Here is a 19,515-nt window from a genome sequence, read left to right on the forward strand (position 1 = left end):
CATTACAAAATGGGGTAACTTGGAAATTGGCACAAACATGTCTCCATACAGTGTGAACTAGGGCCCAAGAACTGACTGAGCTGAATAAAGGGGGGGGGGAAATAGAGGCTGCTGCTCACAGGGTTATTTTTGGCATTTTTTTTAAATATAAAAGTGCTGCTTCATACAACCAACCAGTGGGCTGCTGTCAATCCCAAGTAGGAATTACACTGCTAGGATAATGTATGAAATAAGCCTATGACAGACTCATGAATTGTTAAGTTATTGTTACTTGTTTTTGTATTACAGGATTTTGGGGTAGATATTAGATACATTAGCTCCTGGTGGAACAATTCTCTGTGGATTTGTATAATATCACAGCTATGAATTCTACAGGTTAAATATGTGCAGTAGTACAGAAGTACTTTTCTTTGAAATAAAATCATTTCCCTCTCTCATTTTTCATCTGGAACTGTAAAACAAGCCATTTGTTTACCTTTTCCACACACATGAGTTAGCCTAAAACTCAAAGAACAATTCAGAACTGTTTCATTCACATTCACATTTGCTGTGTGGATTCACAATTTTCATGGGGGTGGGATTATAGGCTACTACCAAGCTGCTTAAGGGGTTGCTCCACAACTATTTGCCTGGCTCCAGGGTTACCAGGAGAACACACAAACTACCAAGGAAATGTTGTTGCATGAAGCCTCTAGAAAAGGGGAACCTTGAAATAGCTACAAAGGACTTCGTCTCTTACTAGTGAACTTAACAGCTGTCATGGACTTACTTGCATTCCATCTGGAAAAGAACCTTTAGGACACTTGTACATAAAGATGTATGTGCATTCTAAATATTGTGCTCTGAATGTTTGGAATGACTTAAGTTTTCTTTTAAGACTGAGCAAGTACCATCATGGAACTGATGGAGCATGGGACTTTTTGATGTACCACCCACCACTGCAAATATCCTAAGTGGGGTGTAAATGGTTTAAACAAACAAACAAAGGTGTACCCCCTTCCATAATCTCGCCGCTCCTTAAACAAAACAGATGGAAGCTTTTCTGTACCTTTGGGCTGGGTTGACAATACATCTATTCACCTGTTTCTTTTATGTAATAAATGTATCAGGGAAAACGGTGTTTCTTTCATTAATACTGTGGTTTAAAAACAAAAGGCAATGTGAAGTGGACACTAAACAAAAATCCAGATATTGTTTTTCCCTAAATGAAATTCTCGGCTCTGGAACTGAGCATTATGCAGGTTTTGGAGAGAATGTATAAAGATCTCCATTTGGCGTCATTGAAGTTTCCCACATTATATTTCTTATCCTTGGCAGATCCTATTTCTTACATCAGTCATTAGACTGCACTAAATTGCCCTTGACTGAACCTGATGATCAGATGGGTGCCATATTTTTCTCTCTTCTTTTTTAAAACTCTTAATGCAAATTCCTATTGTTGCTCCATCCAATCCTCTAGCACTTATAAATATTTCTATTTAAAGGTAAAGGGACCCCTGACAGTTAAGTCCAGTCGCGAACGACTCTGGGGTTGCGGCGCTCATCTCGCTTTACTGGCCAAGGGAGCCGACATTTGTCTGCAGACAGTTTTTCTGGGTCATGTGGCCAGCATGACTAAGCCACTTCTGGCAAAGCCAGAGCAGTACTCAGAAACACCATTTACCTTCCCGCCGGAGCGGTACCTATTTATCTGCTTGCACTGCATGCTTTCGAACTGCTAGGTTGGCAGGAGCTGAGACCGAACAACGGGAGCTCACCCCGTCGCGGGGCCTCGAACCACCAACCTTCCGATCAGCAAGTCCAAGCGGCACAGTGGTTTAAACCACAGCACCACTCATGTCCCATCCTTAATTCAGGTAAAGCTAAATATTTAATTTAACTTCCAAATTTGCATGCAAAAAAAAATGCAAGTTGAGGAATTTGAGATATTTATTTTAATTTTTTTGAGTTTTCTGTTTGAAAATTCAAGTTAAGCTTTATGTACAAGATTTGAAAGGTTAACACTAAAACATTTGGATTACTCTTCATCAAACACAGACTACCTCTCAAAAATCGTATTGGATTTTGGACTTTCAACATCGATAGCATTAAATGTCAAAATTCTTGAGAGAGTGCAAAATGTATGCATACTTCTGTCTCAGCTTCACTTCCACCTCAAAGTGCCCTGCTTCTGCATCAAGTACAAAGTAATGAAATAAATCTCTTCTTGTTCATCCCCATCATTGCATGAACCTCAGAAGGGAACAGTTTTCATAGTAGTTGGATCTTGTTCAGTTTTCTTGGTTTATCCTGCTAATTATACAAGGTGGATAAAAACTACAAAATCTCTTTAACTCGAGAAGTAACTCTAGCATTCTTGAGTTTCAAAATAGAGAGCTTAAACAACTAATATACGGATTCTTCCCCCTAGTGCTCACTAATGTGACGGAAAGTGTCTGTTTTCCCTAGTGGCACGTAAGTACTAAAATTGCACTGCATTGCATTTTGCTCTCAGCAGGCAGCAAAGTGCAGAGTCAATGAGTTATTTTCCATCCTTTCTTTCAGGTTTCTCCTGCCATGGGCTGGGGGTGGGGGTGCAGAGAATGAGGGTCTCAAGCGATTCCTCAAACCTGGCAGATACTTAAGAACCACCCCTGAGTTTAAAAACACTCTAAAAGATACCAATATCACCAGTTGTGCAAGAAAAGTGTGCTTCATTACAACGTCAATAGAGGCTTATTTTCACACAAAATCAATACTATCTGCAGCTCTCAAACTTCATAAGATGACATTTCTTGAGAGTAACAAGAAGGGATCAAGTCCCCCCCACCCCACCCGCTACTTCTGCAGTTTGTGGAAGTAAACTATCATTCTTCAGCAGAAAATAAGGGTCTCTTTCTTGGCTTTTTTTTTTGTGTGTGTGTGTGTTTCTTTCAGAACAGACAATTTGAGCACTCCTACCTACCATAGGAAGCATGAAACCAAGGGAGAATTGTCAGGGCCACTGGCCACGATCAATCCTGCTGTCTAACACAGCAAAATGCACAGGATGGGGGGAAAGAAAAAGATGAAAGATGCTTTGGAGGAAACTTTGATAAGCAAACGTATCATTAGATCATGAATACAACAATTTATATCGCATAACATGTAAGCAAGACTCCACAACCACTCACCTTCTAGTATTAGAGGAGAATCAGAGATACCTCTCCCTCTCCAAAGACAGAAACAGAAACACACACACACACACCATGAAATGAATAACCTCTTTTGCCTTTTCGGAAGAAACGGCCACAGACTCAGGAATAGGGTTGCCAAGCTGCCCAGACTAGTATTGTAATGTAGTGTATTTAATCTACATTTAAAGTGGGACCTGCAACTAGAGGTGGATGGATTAGCCTTTCTCTAGTCCACATCATTTTTACACGCGCTCAGTCATATATTCATTCTAACCCATTCTTTGTGGATTAAAAAAAATGCACAGAAAATGTATTTAATTTGTACACATTTCACATACATTCCTCATTCAAAATACTCATTTCAAAAATGCTATCCCCTATAAAATGTGCATTTTTCTACAATGTACACATTTGGTGCCATTTTCTTTTTTTACCGAAACTGCACCGTAAAATTTGGAGAAGTGCGTAGTCTGCACTTCTGCTGCATGTCAACCCATATACAAGTCTAGGACCAACCAATTAGGTAGGTTTGTTTTAAAACGTAGGCTAAATAAGAATTTCCTCTACCTGTAACAAAATGTGCAGTGTGGAATACCCCTGTTCAGATCTCCAGCCACTCCATTCCAGTCCACTCCCAAACAGCCTGTTGTCATTCCATGCCCACTGAGCATGCTCAGTCCCTATGGCTTCTCTTCTAAAGGGGTGGTTTTTTTGTAGTTCTACAAACATTGGGGTTTTCTCCAGCCTGCTTATACAGAAAACTCCCAATTTATGCCGGGGTTACGTTCTGAGCATAGCTGTCAACTTTTCCCTTTTTTTGCAAGGAATCCTATTTGGAATATGAGAATTTCCAAATATGAGGGAAACGTTGACAGCTATGGTTCTGAGTGAATCACATATATCTGAAACAACATAGGAAAAGCCTGTAAACACCCTGTTCTGCCCCCACCCCATGCCACCCTGCCCTTTTTTGTGATGTTTTTGGGTCACTTCCTGGTTCATCATGATGTGTATATGCAGTCACGTACATACTGAACCCACCTAAATGGGCGAGTTGCCTGTATCTCTTGTTAGTGGATGGTGCCATCTTGACTACATTGGCATTTAACTGAAACACTTCTTTGATGTGTCTAGATCCAGCCTAGGAATGTACTATGTAATAAATGTCTTCCGAACACTTTGGAAGACAGTGAAGGAGAGAAGATTGGAGAGTAAACAGATATAGCATTCAGAAGGCAGAAAAGAGTATTTGTCAATCAGTAATGGTTGTGGGGAGGGAGAAGGCTCAGATCAGGAAGTTATCCTTGTGAGAATCAAGGTGGCACTTGCTATTTATTCTTAATATTTATTAAATTTGTATACTGCCCTATACCCATAGATCTCAGGGCAGTTCACAACTAAGCATAGTGTCTATATTTTCATTTGTGAAATGTTGGTATGTATGCAGACTTTATCCCTGGCCTACCAAGTTCCTGCCTCTGCCACCTGGCCTTGCCCAAGAGGCTAGCAGTTTGTCATCAATTGTTGGTAACCATACATAGGGGACCATTTAGGGAGGGCTGGTAGGGTAGTCACTCCATGGGTTTCAGAACACAAGACATTATTCTTTAGTAACACCTGTTGTGGCGATCACACAGGGTCCCTGGACATTTCACCGTCTATTGATCCCTGTGCCACCACTTGATTTCTCACTGCCACCACCCAGGCCCTACCTGGTAACCAGCCAGGGTTAAATTGGAACATAATCTTCTGCTTATTTATTGCAGTTTAACAAGTGTGTGGTTTCATAAACATAAACTCAATTACAATCATGGGGTACCTATCCAGACCTATAACTTCCGCTACCTGCTCTCACTCACTAAACCACCTCTCAGATATTTACTTGTCTTCCTAGCTCCTAACTGTTCCTGACTCAGCTTATTTCGCTACACTAACTCAACCTACCCACGGACTCAATCCCAATTCATTCCCACTCCAACCAACCACCCAACTCCCAATGAACTTTCCCTTTGCCCCTCCCAGAGCTGGTTTTATAGTCCCTCTGACTCCACCCCCTGGGTTCTGATTGGGTAACCTGTTTAACTATTTCACCTCCAGCACTCTCATATGTTAACGTCACACCTGTATCTCTGCCAAGTTCATTGTGCTCAATTCAGACATCGCACCCAACCATGGTTTGTGCTAATCACAATTTATAATGCAAAGATGATTGACGCTTCCAAGCATACAATAGTCTCTCTTCATTTTATCTCGATACACCATTTGATACATTCATTCCTCTCTCTATGGTACAGAATCTTACAGAATCTCTTGAGGCAGAATCTTAGCTGTAATCACGGCTTGACCATACACACGGGACACCAAAGCATAGTGCAAATCATGGTTTGCAAAACCACATAAAACAATAGTTTTACTTAAAACCATAATTTCCAGCTGTTTGTCAATTTAAACATCACACCAAACAATAGTTAAGGTTCCTTAATCAGTTGTGTAGGCCCCTCTGGGGGAGGATTGGTATTGAACTTGACCCAAGTTAGAATTTTCTGCAGTAGAAGCTTTATGTTCTAAAAATGAGCTATCCCCCTTCATTCCTGGGTACAAATGTAATTCCTGTGTGCACACACACGTGCATGCATGTCCACACAAACAAAAAACAAAACAACCACACCATTAGAAGTTGCTGTCAAGAAATCATGAGCAATATTTATTATAACAGCTGTCTTTGAACTTTGAGGATGGATATTCAGATTCTCGGAATTATGTCAGTCAGGTGTGAATTTTTTGTGTGATTGGCTATACTATCTTGTTATTTAATCCACACACATGTACACGCGCACACAGAACCATTGGGTGGGTGTGGAAATGGAACCTGAAGCTAGGTGGAAATCAGCTTTTGATGTTAGCTGGATTCTAGGAATAAAAGTTGCCCACAAATGACAATCAGAAATAAAAAATAAAAAGGCTAGTAAACTGGTCCCGTGGATTAATAATCCCAATCTTCCATTAAAGATTAAATTTATGTGCGTCCATGCTCCTTCACCTAAGTATAGAACCACTGTCCACTGAGAGAGTCAACTTTAGAACAAACATCCAGAGACAGACTCCTGGGAATGTCCATGCTTTTAAAAATATTTCAGTCCCAACTTCTCCTCCTCTTTTTTGTTTTTCAAAAATCACCAATCTGATCATGCAGTTATTTTATAGCATCATTGGAACAAATACACAAACATCTGGAATCATGGGGTATATTTAATTTTAAAGGGTTCATTTGGCTGAAATGGTAAAATCATGAAAAATTGCCTGTCTACAAGCTTTGAAAAACCAGATGATGAAGCTGTTTGGCTACAGACATTTACAGTCAATTGAAATTTATTGAGGTGCACACCTGCTACAGTCTCCCTACACACTCATATAACACCCATCAGCCTTAATGATTAATTTTTTTGTGTACTAACTGCAGCTATTGTTTCAGTAAAAGGTACAGATTGCTCACCAGAGTTTAATTCCATGTATAGAGGCATGCTGTGGTTACTTAAGACTCCCCTTATATGACGGCAGTTCTTGGAAAGAAAGACTAGTTTAGCTTAAATATTCTCAAACTGAGTGTTATTGAACAATCCCACTATTAGTCAAGAGACATTTTTAGCATAAGGTTACCAGGCGTCCCCGTTTCCGGGAGACAGTCCCCGGATTTACAAAGCAGACCCCATACAGAATCCATTGAAGTTGAAAAGTGTCGCTGGATTCATTGAAAAAAATCTGGTAACCTTATTTTAGCAGCCCTGCAGATGTTGCTGTACCGCAGTTCCCATCAGCCCCAGCCAGCATAGGTAACAGCCAGGGATGATGGGAGTTGTAGTCCTGGAACAACTGGTCAAAGGTTCTAAAATATGTTTATTCACTAATAGCTGCTCACCCCGGTTTCAGAGCCTCCCCAAGAATTAATAATATGAACCAAGAGCAGCAGCAAAAAAATCTGAAAGGGCAAGGAACAATCCACATCCCCACTTTACACACACCAAGAAGATAACATTTATCCCACAGCAACGCTGTGGTCTAAATCACTGAGCCTAGGGCTTGCCGATCAGAAGGTTGGTGGTTCGAAGCCCCACAACAGGGTGAGCTCCTGTTGCTTGGTCCCAGCTCCTGCCAACCTAGCAGCTTGAAAGCACGTCAAAGTGCAAGTAGATAAATAGGTACCGCTCTGGCGGGAAGCTAAATGGTGTTTCCGTGCACTGCTCTGGTTTTGCCAGAAGCTGCTTAGTCATCCTGGCTATATGACCCAGAAAAACTGTCTGCGGACAAACGTCGGCTCCCTCGGCCAGTAAAGCAAGATGAGCGCTGAAACCCCAAAGTTGTTCATGGCTGGACTTAACTGTCAGGGGTCCTTTACTTTACTTTAGCAATGGTTCACTACATAAAGTGAATGAACTATGGTCCTTCCTGGCAATCACCCAAACTTGGAGAGACTCATCTCACTTCAGGACAGACCAGTCATGGGGGAATCAGAGTGGCTGAGTGCTGTTGAATTCATCTCCTGCTTTGGGGCTTTGCATGGTATACCACCATGAGAAGCAGAATGATGGACTAAATGGGCCTTTGGCTTGATCCAGAGGGGCTCTTATACATGTTTGGACTAATAACAAAATTACCATCTGAAGTGACATTCCTTATAGCATGTTTTGCCCTGTATCCAGTGTGAGGCTTCCAAAAATGCACTTTCAACCAACAAAAGTGAAAACACCCAAAAGATTAAGGTGGGGCATTGCTGGGGAAGGCATGGCATCTCTTTTTGTTCCAATGCATCTGTTGACTTGACCAAAAGATTGATTTCCAACCTTTCCCTTCCTTGCCAATGCTGTTTATTTAGCTTTGCAACTCATGTGATGAACTCATGCTAGAGGCAGCTTTCTGCTTTAATATGCCTTCCTCGCGGTCTAGATACTTCCCCCACTCTTCTTCATCAGCAGGGCTACACAACAGTGACAGCGTCCTGAGCTTCTATGACTGTCCTGAATGTCCACGAGAAATATTTCAGAAAGGGTTTCAAGAGGCCTAAAATGTTTTCCAAAATACACCTGAAACCATTATGTTTTGCATTGTTTCACTTGGTGCCATTTAAAAACAACAACAAACACAGTGTTGTTCTTGCTGGCTATTATGATCCAGGAAAAGTAGAGAGCACATGATCAATATGGCATCATGACACTATGCAGCCTTTCAAATGTGACTACATGGTGGCACCAATTTTAGGAGCACATAGGAATGAGGGAAATGCTTCTTGCTTTCATTCTGAATGTGAAAATCCTTTCATAATCTGCCTGGAACTGTCACCAAAAAGGTACATATTTCACCAGAAGAGGAGAGGGCGGTTTGTTTGTTTGTTTGTTTGTTTGTTTGTTTGCTAACTGCACTCACTCATGTCACCTCAACCTGAAACCTTACCCACTACACTTCTGCAGCATGGAAGAAATCCTGCAAGTCAGTCACTAATCTAAACATGTCGTATGAATTAAGACCTGGAAGAAGGTACTAACTCTAGCAAACCGCTTCAAGAACCTTGGCATTCCTGTGTCATTCATAGATAGTAACATGTGTTCACGTCTTTCCCCTATAATAGATTAGACACTGGAGTCATGAGCAGAGGGGAAATTCCTGTGCTGTAAAAACTCAGGGGCTATTCAAATGATACTTTCCCAGTCTCACTTCTGTGTTGAATGAGATAAGAAACAAAACCTGTCAAGTTCTTGCACTTCCCCACAAATTTATAACAATCCTATAATAATCCACTGCAATAATGGAGAGTGGCAATACGAGAATGGGCCTCTTCTGTAGTAGCTCCCCGTTTATCGAATGCCTACCCCAGGGTGGCTCGCCTGGCACTGTCATTACATATCTTCAGGCGCCAGGCAAAAACATTTCTCTATAACCAGGCCTTTGGCTGATTAAACAATCTATGGCCTTTTAAATGTGCTGTGGGAGGTGGGGTATTGGTTTGCTCTTGTATTTTGTGTTCTCATTTTGTATTTTTGATAATAATAACAATAATTTGCAGCTCCTGCTTTTTCTTGCTGCTGTACCTAGTCCTGCAACACGTCTGTATACCATTAAATATAACTGTAAATCTTGCCACCTCCCACTACTTTATCAAATCGCTCTTGCACCTTAATCCTAATCTTTTGTTAGCATTGCGTTCATTTTGTGGCAGTATGCACAATCTTGCACACTTAATTGTAAGTCTCAGGAAAGGTCCATTAACTTGCTTGGCAAGCGAATGCGGATCATCTCTTCCTTTTCTCAAAATGTCAACTCATGGCTGAAATTCAGGAAGGTAGATGACTTCACCAATTGAAAGCATTTTCCCACTTCAAATCTATTAACTGGTTTTCTTTCCCGAGTGCCTAAAGAAACATTTCATCCAAGCTCTCAGCAAAGCCTCTGAGAGAGTTTATGTACAATTCCGAGCTCGTTCACCCATCCCTCATTCCACATGACTTCCTGCTCCCATCATTATTATACACAAGACAGTGGTACATTTCTATGCCAAAGTTTTAACAGCCTACAGTATCCTGATAGAAATCCAACATTCCTTTGAAGCACAGACGAGAAATTGTTGAGCTTAGAAAGTGACAGCAACATGAATTCAGTGACCCAGATAAATGTATGTTTTGAACCATATTAAGTCAAGGGTCAGAATCAAAACTAACAGCAATGTATTAAACATTCAGTAACATCTGTGTGGTTCCTAGAAAAATGCAGGCACAGAAAACGACTTATACCATTGTTGTACAAGGAAGCTCAGTTAAAGATGGGTTCAAGCTAACAATTCATCCTGAGCAAAGCATACTTACTACACGATATGCAATATACGGCCAGGTGACTCAGCAGGAAAAGAGGAGAGAGGGAGGTGTGAATTGGCTGGATTTCATAAGTCACCCAGTTTTTAACTAGCCCTTTTCTGCCTCTAGGTAAAATTCTTGTTTTCAGATACTTATATGCTTTGTTATGTTTGGAGTGGCCTAATTTTGCTAAGGAAGTAATTCATGGAGGCTCATGTGACTGTCAAGCTGAAAGTTTGCACTAGATTTATCATTGGCTTATACTGTATTTTGTCATGCTGTTTTCAGTGGTTGTTGCAAATGGTTAAACCCTTGTTGTTTAACCAATAAATTATGTTTGGTTTCTTATGCGTACGACTGCTGAAGGGGCAAACTTTTGCCATTTCAGACCACAGGTGGGGGCTCACATTTTGGGGGGTGCAAATCCATGCCCATAGAAAACTACCACGTCAGAGAGAAGGCTAAGCTAGAACATGTCTCCCTGAAACCTACCATTTTTATGCGTAGAGTATTCTATAAATGGAAGAACACTCAGTCATGTGAGCAGCCTGAAGTGCTACAGCCCAGGCACAGGTTTAACAACCTATATGAGAACTAGGCCATGGTGCAAGCAGACAAGCATCCACTCACTGCTTCAGACTGATATTGTATATAAGGTGGTGGGTTGGTAGTGTTTTTGCCATAAATTAAGCTGTGAAGCATGGAAGCAGACACAGAGGAACCCCTTTTTATTCCCACCACTCTGGGCATTATAAAGCTTCAGAACAAAAAGTGGTCCACAGCCAACACAGAGACTTCTAAACAAAGGGATAAAATAGTTGTAGCAATGGAAGAAAAAATATTATTTTAGCAGGGGAGTTCTGAAAAGCAAGCTGAGAGAAATGACAGGAGGGGTTGCATGCATGCACTGATGCTCTGTGAGAGCAAAGAACATGACACTGGGTGCAAATTTCAGTTTCCAAAGGATCTCGGCTTTCATTAAAAAAGAACAACACACAAAGATTGTCTTACACTTCGAAAGATGAAATACAGTAGGCAAGGCCTGTCGAAATCTCAAGACTGGATTAGGACATACACTGGATTAGAATGCACATTTTTACATGCGGCTGAAATGGTTAGAATTCGCCTTCACTGCCCTGGTAACAAATGACGCAGAAAGCAGTTCAAATCACTTCTATGACACTCCTTAACATATACAAAGTGTCCCAAGGGTTGGGGATGAGACTTCTACTTCACTCCTGCCCCACTATGAATGTGAGAACTGTAGAATAATTGTGCAAAATTAAAACGCTTAGCAAATTTTATTGAGGGGGTGGAGATTCTGATGTTGGAAACCCTTCAGAAAATGAGGTTGAGGACTCAGAAGCAGGAAGGCATGCAGGGGCAGGCGGGGCTAATTATTGGGTTGCACCTTCAGACACTACATAGGACTCAGTCTCAGTTTGTTGTTGAAGAACAACCTGAGCTATTTGGCAAAAGAAGGGTTAAAGTGATAAGATCTGATTGCAACAGGAGAAACAGACCATAGAAAAGGAAATAGTTAGAACAAGTTCTACTGGCCAGAGTAGCAGCACAACGTGACATCTACACCTGGAGACACTGTGCAGTTTTCCACAGAGCTTTTTAAAGTCAAGATTATCTAAGCTCTTTTTAAAAAGTAGGAGATGATAAGGGAAAACACAGGAGGAGATGGGCATGTTTTGATCATGACATTATGTTGTTTCCCCATAAAAAGTGAGTGAACAAAGAACTCACTTTCTATTCCATAGCGAATACCCAATGGGAAACTTCCTTGATGACTTCATGCCAATTTGTCTGCCATTTTGCAAGGTATTATTTTAGTGCACACAAAAATGTTGAAGTTTGGTAAATACAGTGGTACCTCAGGTTACAGATGCTTCAGGTTACAGGTTACAGACTCCGCTAACCCAGAAATAGTACCTCGGGTTAAGAACTTTGCTTCAGGATGAGAAGAGAAATCGTGCGGCAGCAGTGGGAGGCCCCATTAGCTAAAGTGGTGCTTCAGGTTAAGAACAGTTTCAGGTTAAGAATGGACCTGCGGAATGAATTAAGTACTTAACCTGAGGTACCACTGTAATGCGCAGGAAGAAATAGTCTGGTAAGACTTCTGGTTGAATGGATAAAGAAAATGCAAAGTTTATAACCTATGGCAAGCAAGCCATTCTAAATACAGTGGTACCTCAGTTTAAGAACAGTCCTGTTTACGAATGATTTGGTTTACAAACTCAGCAAAACCAGAAGTAGTGTCCCGGTTTGCGAACTTTACCTCGGTCTAAGAACAGAATCTGAACGGTGGAAGGACACCAGTGGTGGGAGGCCTCATTAGGGAAAGCGTGCCTCAGTTTAAGAATGGTTTTGGTTTAATAACTGACTTCCAGAACGGATTAAGTTTGTAAACCGAGGTACCACTGTATGTTTTACACTGGCCAAGGTGGAGCCAAGAAGTTAACACAAGCACATTCTGACTCATATTGATAGCTTCTGAACTTGGAGAAGAAGTAGGAAAGAAGTAAAGCTTGGAAGGAAGTGATCTCCTTTACTAACAAGTAGTTACTGAACAGAGAAGGAATCCTTGAGGAATAAGAACAGGCTACTCTTCCTGTCAATCAACCCTCACATGTTCAGCTTATTGCAAGCACTATTGCTTTACTCCCAACAAAAATGGTTTGCTTGCTCGTGGGGATGGGGTTAAGCTCTCTGAAGTGTTGCAAATACACTATGGAAACCAACAAAACGAAAAACCTTGATATTCATAACCACTTCTGCCTGAAATGGAACTCCAATATATTTTAACCACTTACATTTCCCCCCTTATTCATCTCATTGCACCATATTAAATGCGTTAAAGCAAGCACTTCCTATTTATAGTCCATGATTAAACATATTTTATGATTCCTCAGGTTAACTAAATGATAAAAAAACTACCCACAGGGTTTTTTTTTTTAGATGGTTCACATTAAGAAGCTTCACACAGATATACAGAAAAATCAATTGCTAAGCATAAAGTGCAGCTCACATTAAGGAAACTACAAACTCTGACTAATTATGATAAGTTGCTATGTAAATTACTCTGTGACATTCCCAGCAATCAATTTCAAGTTTAAATAGATGAAGCCTCCGGCTGTAAACTAGGATAGGAACCTAACAACTGTATCAACCACCATCACCACAGTAAAGATTTGCAGTGATAGCATGAGCCAAATAATTACCTTTTGGGAAGCAAAAACTTATCTCTTTTTTATGCCAACATTTTTTTTAAAAAGGTGCCACACAATGCCCCTCTCGCATTTATAAGAACTCAGTATTTTAGTGTGGCACCACTTACCCTCTGGAACTCCCTGCCTATTGATATATCAAGCAGGCACCTTCACTGTCCCCCTTTTAGTGCCTGCTAAAAACATTTTCATTTAGGCAAGCCTACCACAGTTTTTATTGGTGATAGGTAAGTGATCACTGTACTGAAGCCATGAGGTTCACCAGGCTGGACAAAGACCAGGGCAACTGGGAAAGAGGTTCTCTGCAGCCCACAGGAGAGGAGAGACACCAGCTTGGATTCTGCCCTCCCCCAGTCCTCCAGTTCTTCAGCTCATGTTTACTCTGGTTCTAAGCAGACTGGTAACTTTCCCAAGTAAATCTTTGACCAGCACCAAGCAGGGAGGGCTAAGACCAGGCCTAGAAAGGATAATAGGCATGGTTCAGTGGATTTCTCAGAAGGATTAATGGTTCTAGAATGTTAAAAATAAATGAAAAATAAAGCCTAAAAAAAAAAAAAATGAATTCAGTTTTGCAGTGTGGAAGAGGTACCGGTATATTGTACCCAATGCACATCCTTTGAGCCTAGTCCCTCCATACACCCCCCATTTTAGCAGTGATGGGGACTTCTGCCACCCCGCCCCCCTGTGCTAACAAATGTTTCTTTGAAACAAGATGGGTATCCCATTAGTCACCTTTCCCCATACAAGTCCCTGCAAAGATGGCACATCATCATTCCACTTGTGGCTGCATTTGGAAAGCTTGGAACTTCTACCTGTTGAGGATGGGGGACTGCTTTTAAACTTCAAAGGTTTCTAAAACTTTAATTTACACCTGTGACAGAAGAATCCTACAAAACCATGTTCTGTTCCACACAATGAACCAGGAGGCATGGATCAACTCAGTTTGCTGCATATCACAGAGCAAACACATCCTCCCCGCATCTCTTGACCCTGTTCATGTATAGGGGAAGTTACAGTTGTGTCATTTATTTACACTAAATCTCATTTGCCTTTTTATTGCTCATTTCCCCAGTTTAGAGAGATCCTTTTGTGTTGTTGTGTGCTTTTATCACCTGCAAATGTGGACTCACTTCTTACTCCTCAATTAGGAACAGATCCAACTGGAAACAGGTTAGATGGCATTTATTTTTGCCATCCACTTCTTGCTGCCCTGCATTGTGAATAGTCATTGTCCTTCTAACCACTGCCTGTTCTTTAACCAGCTTATCAGGACACACACTCTTTATCTCATAACAGCTAAGCGAGGGGCTTTATCAAAAGCTTTTTGAAAGTCTGTCCAAGTACATAGTATCTAGTGGAAGAGCCCATCCACATGTTTTTGACAGACTAGGAAACAACTCTAGGACTAGTGACGCACGACAAAATTCATGAAGACTAAATATTGCTGAAGACTTTTAATTGTTTGCAGCAGTAAGAAACAGGAACAAGCAAACAAAGGAGAAACAATTCATCCTTTAAAGTCAATGTCTATTTTAACTAAGATTCCATACAGTTTACTTTGCTTGATCAAGAAACACTAATCATTCTTGATCAAGAAGCACTTTATTTTCTTTCTCCTGCAGGGTATCCCTGTGATAAAGCAATAGGTACGGTAGTTGAAGATGAGGTATAGGAGGCTAATGTACATGGAACCTTTACAAGTTTTAACAAGGTCGCTGGTTACTTCAGCAATTAACCTTCTGCCTGTACATTTAAAGAAAAATGGCATTTCACTATTTCTTCTTACAGCAGAATTACTGTAACAGAATTGCTGATAAATATCAGAGCTTGAACACTGAAATTTCTCCATGTTCAAATGCAACAAATTCTTCCCATTCTTTTGTGCACAACATATGCACTTAAACCCCTGCAAAAACCTGAAACTTGCTTGGGGGAAAAATGGACATTTCAAAAGATTCACCAGTTTGGATTTAGCTCACTGTTTCTAATGCCATGAGATAATAGGGGAAGGGAGCATTATGGTAGAGGACATACCTACCAGGCCGAGATGACTATAGGTAAAAGCTAAAGGTAAAGGACGCCTGGTTAAGTCCAATCAAAGGTGACTTTGGGTGTACGGTGCTCATCTCTCTCCAGGCTGAGTGAGCCGGCGTTTGTCCGGCTGTTCTAGGTCATGTGGCCAGCATGACTAAATCGCTTCTGGCACAACAGAACACCGTGACAAGTGCCAGAATGCATGGAAATGCCATTTACCTTCCCTGCCGCAGTGGTACCTATTTATTTACTAGCACTGGTGTGCTTTCGAACTGCTAGGTTGGCAGGAGCTGGGACAGAGCGACAGGAGCTCACCCCGTTGCACGGATTTGAACTGCCAACCTTCTGATCAGCAAGCCCAAGAGGCTCAGTGGTTTAGACCACAGCGCCACCCGTGTCCCCAAGATCACTATGCAGTAGTCTGAGTTTATTGTCAAAAAGAAAGCAATAGGCATCTTTAAATGGTCAGAAACATTAGTTCTTTTCAGCATTTATACATAGAATATGCTGAAGGGGAGCGGGGATACATGGCTAGTCAATTCCCAGTGTCAGCAAGCCCTTCTGGCATGCCCCCAACACCTGTATGTTTGAAAAGGCTTCCAAATGCTCCCACTTTTGTACATGAACAATTGAGGTTCCCAGTGGAGAGGAATACCTTACAAGCACTGTGCATAGCAGAGCCATGACTGCCTGCCTGCCTACCTGCCTCCAGCAGCATCTGAAATTTAGTCCTGAGGCATGCAGTTCTTGAGAGTTCTCCCTGTCACCACCTTCACTCTGGTAAATTAACTTAGGGAAAGGAGGGAGGAGTAGCAGCAAGAAAGCCTCTTGGTGTTATCATGCTCCTAGTGATATCACTGAAATCCATTTGCAGTAGGGAGTTTAATGGAAACAAATTTGGAATGAGGACCTGAATTATAATAATCAGGTGAAAATAATTAGTTTTAATCAGTTCCATTCAGAAATGGGTTGGGGACAGTTCACCAAATTGCTTCCAAAGCTCCCCTTAGTTTTTTTAAAAAATGGGATTTCATTTGGCATGGGGAAAGGGCCTGTGGTCAGGAGCCAAACATTTAAACTGCTTGGGCACATGCAACTAGTTGCTGGTTCTTTGGAACTACGACAAAGATTGCAAACTAAGCTGAGTAGGAAAAGCATAGCTTCTGTCGTATTTTTTCCTTTGTTCTAAACGAAGGAAAAAATGAAGTGGAAATTGTGAAAATGTAGCCAAACACAGATGAGTTGGTTCTGTTTTTCCTCTTTTTGAGCCCCAAGCAGAGTTAATTTACAGCTGCCTTAAGTTGCTCACAAGAGATTCAGTCTTGTAAACAAGCCCCTCTGGAGATGAACAAAGGCAGTGGTCATTCTCTCCCTTAGCTTCAGGCTGCAAAGAATTCCCGAAAAGCTGCCAATATTTACATATGCAATAGCTGATTCAATCTTTTATGTGAGACTGAGACCATTCAGGGAATAGAAAAACCTTAGGAGTGAGATTCCAAAATGGCATGTTTATGTGTTTCATTCTTTTCTTGGTACACTCTTGACTCCAATTAGGTTTTGTGAGCTCAGAGAACTTCTTTGCATTCTAAAGAAAAAGTTGATGGCTCACATACAGTCTTCCAGCAGGATGTTCCAAACTCAATTCACAACACCTGGATTTCTGGAAAACATCCCTTAATTACTATTTCCTTGAGGATATATACACGTTAACTGTCAAAATGAGCCAATGGTATCTTGCTAAGAGCCAGTTTTACCTGACCCTTGGATAATTTTCCCTCTCCTTATTCACACAGGGTGAAATCTGGCCAAACTTAAATATTTTTAACTTCATCTCAGACCTGCTTAGCAACTTCCCACTGAAATCTCAGGGACTTGAAACGTTGACTGAATTGCCTCCTTCTCCCTGCCCACATAGCTATGCAATTCAGCTTGAAATACAGAGAAGAATACTCACTGGTTTGAACATTTATTAAAAAAATGTATCTTTAACCCTTCATAGGAGGGTTCTAACAGGGGTTACAAAATGAGAACATTCTGATTTTGTATTGGCTCCATTTATATGCTGTATAAATAAAAATAGTGCACTGCATAGCCCCCCCCCAACACAAGTCTCTATTTGGTAAGGCTACCTTGTCTATACGCGACTCTTACTTTCAAATTCTCCCTTTGAGGAATCTATTGTATTATGCTTTCTGCAGAAGTGTGCTACTCTTCTGTTTATTTTATCCCAATGGCAACAATGTGCTCCCCCTGTTGTTCTTTGTTTCTTTATTGTTTGTCTTGTTTGTATATATTTTTAAAAAATCTAGCAAAATGAATCATCACAAGCTATAAACCGTTTAAAAACTACCAACTCTCGGGGTAGATTTACAAGTAGATTTATTTTTTAAAACTACTTGTATCTATCATCCATCTTTCCCGAAGCTAAACTAATGCACAACTAAGTAGTTTCTTATCTATTAATAGTATCTCCCTCAAAAGGCCTTCAAAATCTTTACGCGCTTCCTCAAGTGGTGTAAACTCTCCTCAGAATCTCAGCTTTCCTTATTAATGTGTGCTCAGTTTTCAGTGATTGATAAAACCGCAGTGTGAAATTCATCTAATCAAGTTAAGGATGTTTCTCTTATCAAAATAAAGAGCTACATGTAGCATAGCGTCTAAGACAATGAAGCTCACAATTTCAATCTGCCATTAACTCACTGAGAGGCCTAAGGCAAGCCACTGACTTAGTTTGCCCTCCGATACTTGGTGAATAATAGTTGTCCACCTAGCAGTTTTGATTGCAACACCATGAATAAGAAACACTTCAAAAAATAACACTTTATTTAAGGTAGATAAGGACAAGATGAAATTATACAATTGAATATAAATATAGATGGGAAACGGCTATGTATTGTGGGTACTTATCTACTTTTAAAAATTTTCACCTATGATCTTTTTCTTTTACTTCTTTATTCTTTCTTTGTTCTTTTTTTCTTTTTTCTGATATCTTATCTTTCATTTCACTGCTTTATTGTGAATAGCATTTTATAGAGGTATAAATAACTGTAAATATGAAAGGAGACAAAATATTCTCTAATTTTTTCCCCCTTGGTTAGATGTATTTTCTTTTTCTTTTGTAGTTTCTTTGGTTGTGAATATGTATGTTTTCTAATTTGTACTTAATAAAAATATAAAAGAAAAGAAAAGAAAAGAAAAATAACCCATGGATGAATACAGATGATCAGCTTACCAAGTGGTAAATGCCGGTATGTTTGCCCATATCTTAGTAGCTAAAGTGCAATGAAATAGATAGCCATGGCTGGCTCTGTAGTATTCCGCAGTTACTGTAGTTCTACCCCTATTCACTTACTCTGTTGCTATGGAGTTTCTTGAATCAGTTGCCAGGAGCAACTTCACATCATTGGCTCCATGTTCTCTCCTGTAGCCCTTACAGATGCATCAGCACCCTACTCAGGTTGCAACAATTTATAGCAGTCAAACTACATATGGAGGGCCACAGGTTCCCTATTGCTATTACAAAGCATGACTAAAGTTCTTTGTCTGGTATATTTAGTCACTTACTTTACAGGACTACCACCGAGAAAGGAGACAAGATTGGAAACCTGCATAATGAACAACTAAGGCTGCAATCCAAAACCACAACCCACCATGCTGGAGTGAAGGGTGGGGGTAAATAGGGCAAAAGTCTTCCTTCATGCAGCCCTACGCCACTCTAGTGGCCTCACTCCTGAGGTGGAAATCTTCCCTTTCTACCTGCCAAAAGAGCATCCCATGGAAATCAGCAAGACATTTTACAGAGTGACTAAGTCAGTACTGGATTCATTGGATTTCCAGCTGACCTCACTGTCAACACTTGATGATATCAGGCCTGACCTAGGCTGGAATAGCATGGAACAAAGTTTTGCCTGCCCCCACCCTTCTGCCCTGGCCATTCAAAATACTTCCTTTACTGCAACTGTTCATTTCTTTCCTTTTTCTATGAATACAGCATTTTTAGTTTTCGATGACCTGAGAGATAGGTAGATAAGATTTCTACCCTTTGATGGTAAACAGAGAATGGTAAGAAGCAGCAAATACCAAGTAAATGTGTCCTAAAGTAATAGTAAATCACAACTTGAACTGTTAATTGGAAAATAAACATATTTTAGTATTTTTATCATTTACAGATTAAAAAAAAAATAAGGGGAGAATTCAGTTGTCAATTTAGCAATATGTAATATAATTGTTGTTGAAACTGAAGCAAATGTT

General features: G+C 40.5%; 1 protein-coding gene and 2 long non-coding RNA genes across 3 annotated transcripts in view; all 3 read right to left on the reverse strand.

Moving 5' to 3' along the window:
- Nucleotides 1–18,576, reverse strand: part of LOC310763087 — a 54,039-nt gene extending 35,463 nt beyond the window's left edge. Inside the window, exon 1 of the long non-coding RNA XR_014548469.1 lies at nt 18,497–18,576. This is a non-coding gene — a long non-coding RNA (uncharacterized lncRNA). The remainder of the gene's footprint in view (nt 1–18,496) is intronic.
- LRMDA (leucine rich melanocyte differentiation associated) overlaps nt 1–19,515 on the reverse strand; it is a 746,646-nt gene that overhangs the window by 114,332 nt on the left and 612,799 nt on the right.
- On the reverse strand, nt 1,420–7,561 carry LOC310763097. Its single transcript, XR_014548479.1, has 2 exons — nt 4,105–7,561; nt 1,420–3,849 (listed from the first exon to the last, which is right to left on the reverse strand). It is a non-coding gene; the product is annotated as an uncharacterized lncRNA (long non-coding RNA).

This window comes from Podarcis filfolensis, assembly GCF_964270895.1.
Source record: "Podarcis filfolensis genome assembly, chromosome: 5".
In the NCBI taxonomy this organism is placed as follows: Eukaryota; Metazoa; Chordata; class Lepidosauria; order Squamata; family Lacertidae; genus Podarcis; species Podarcis filfolensis.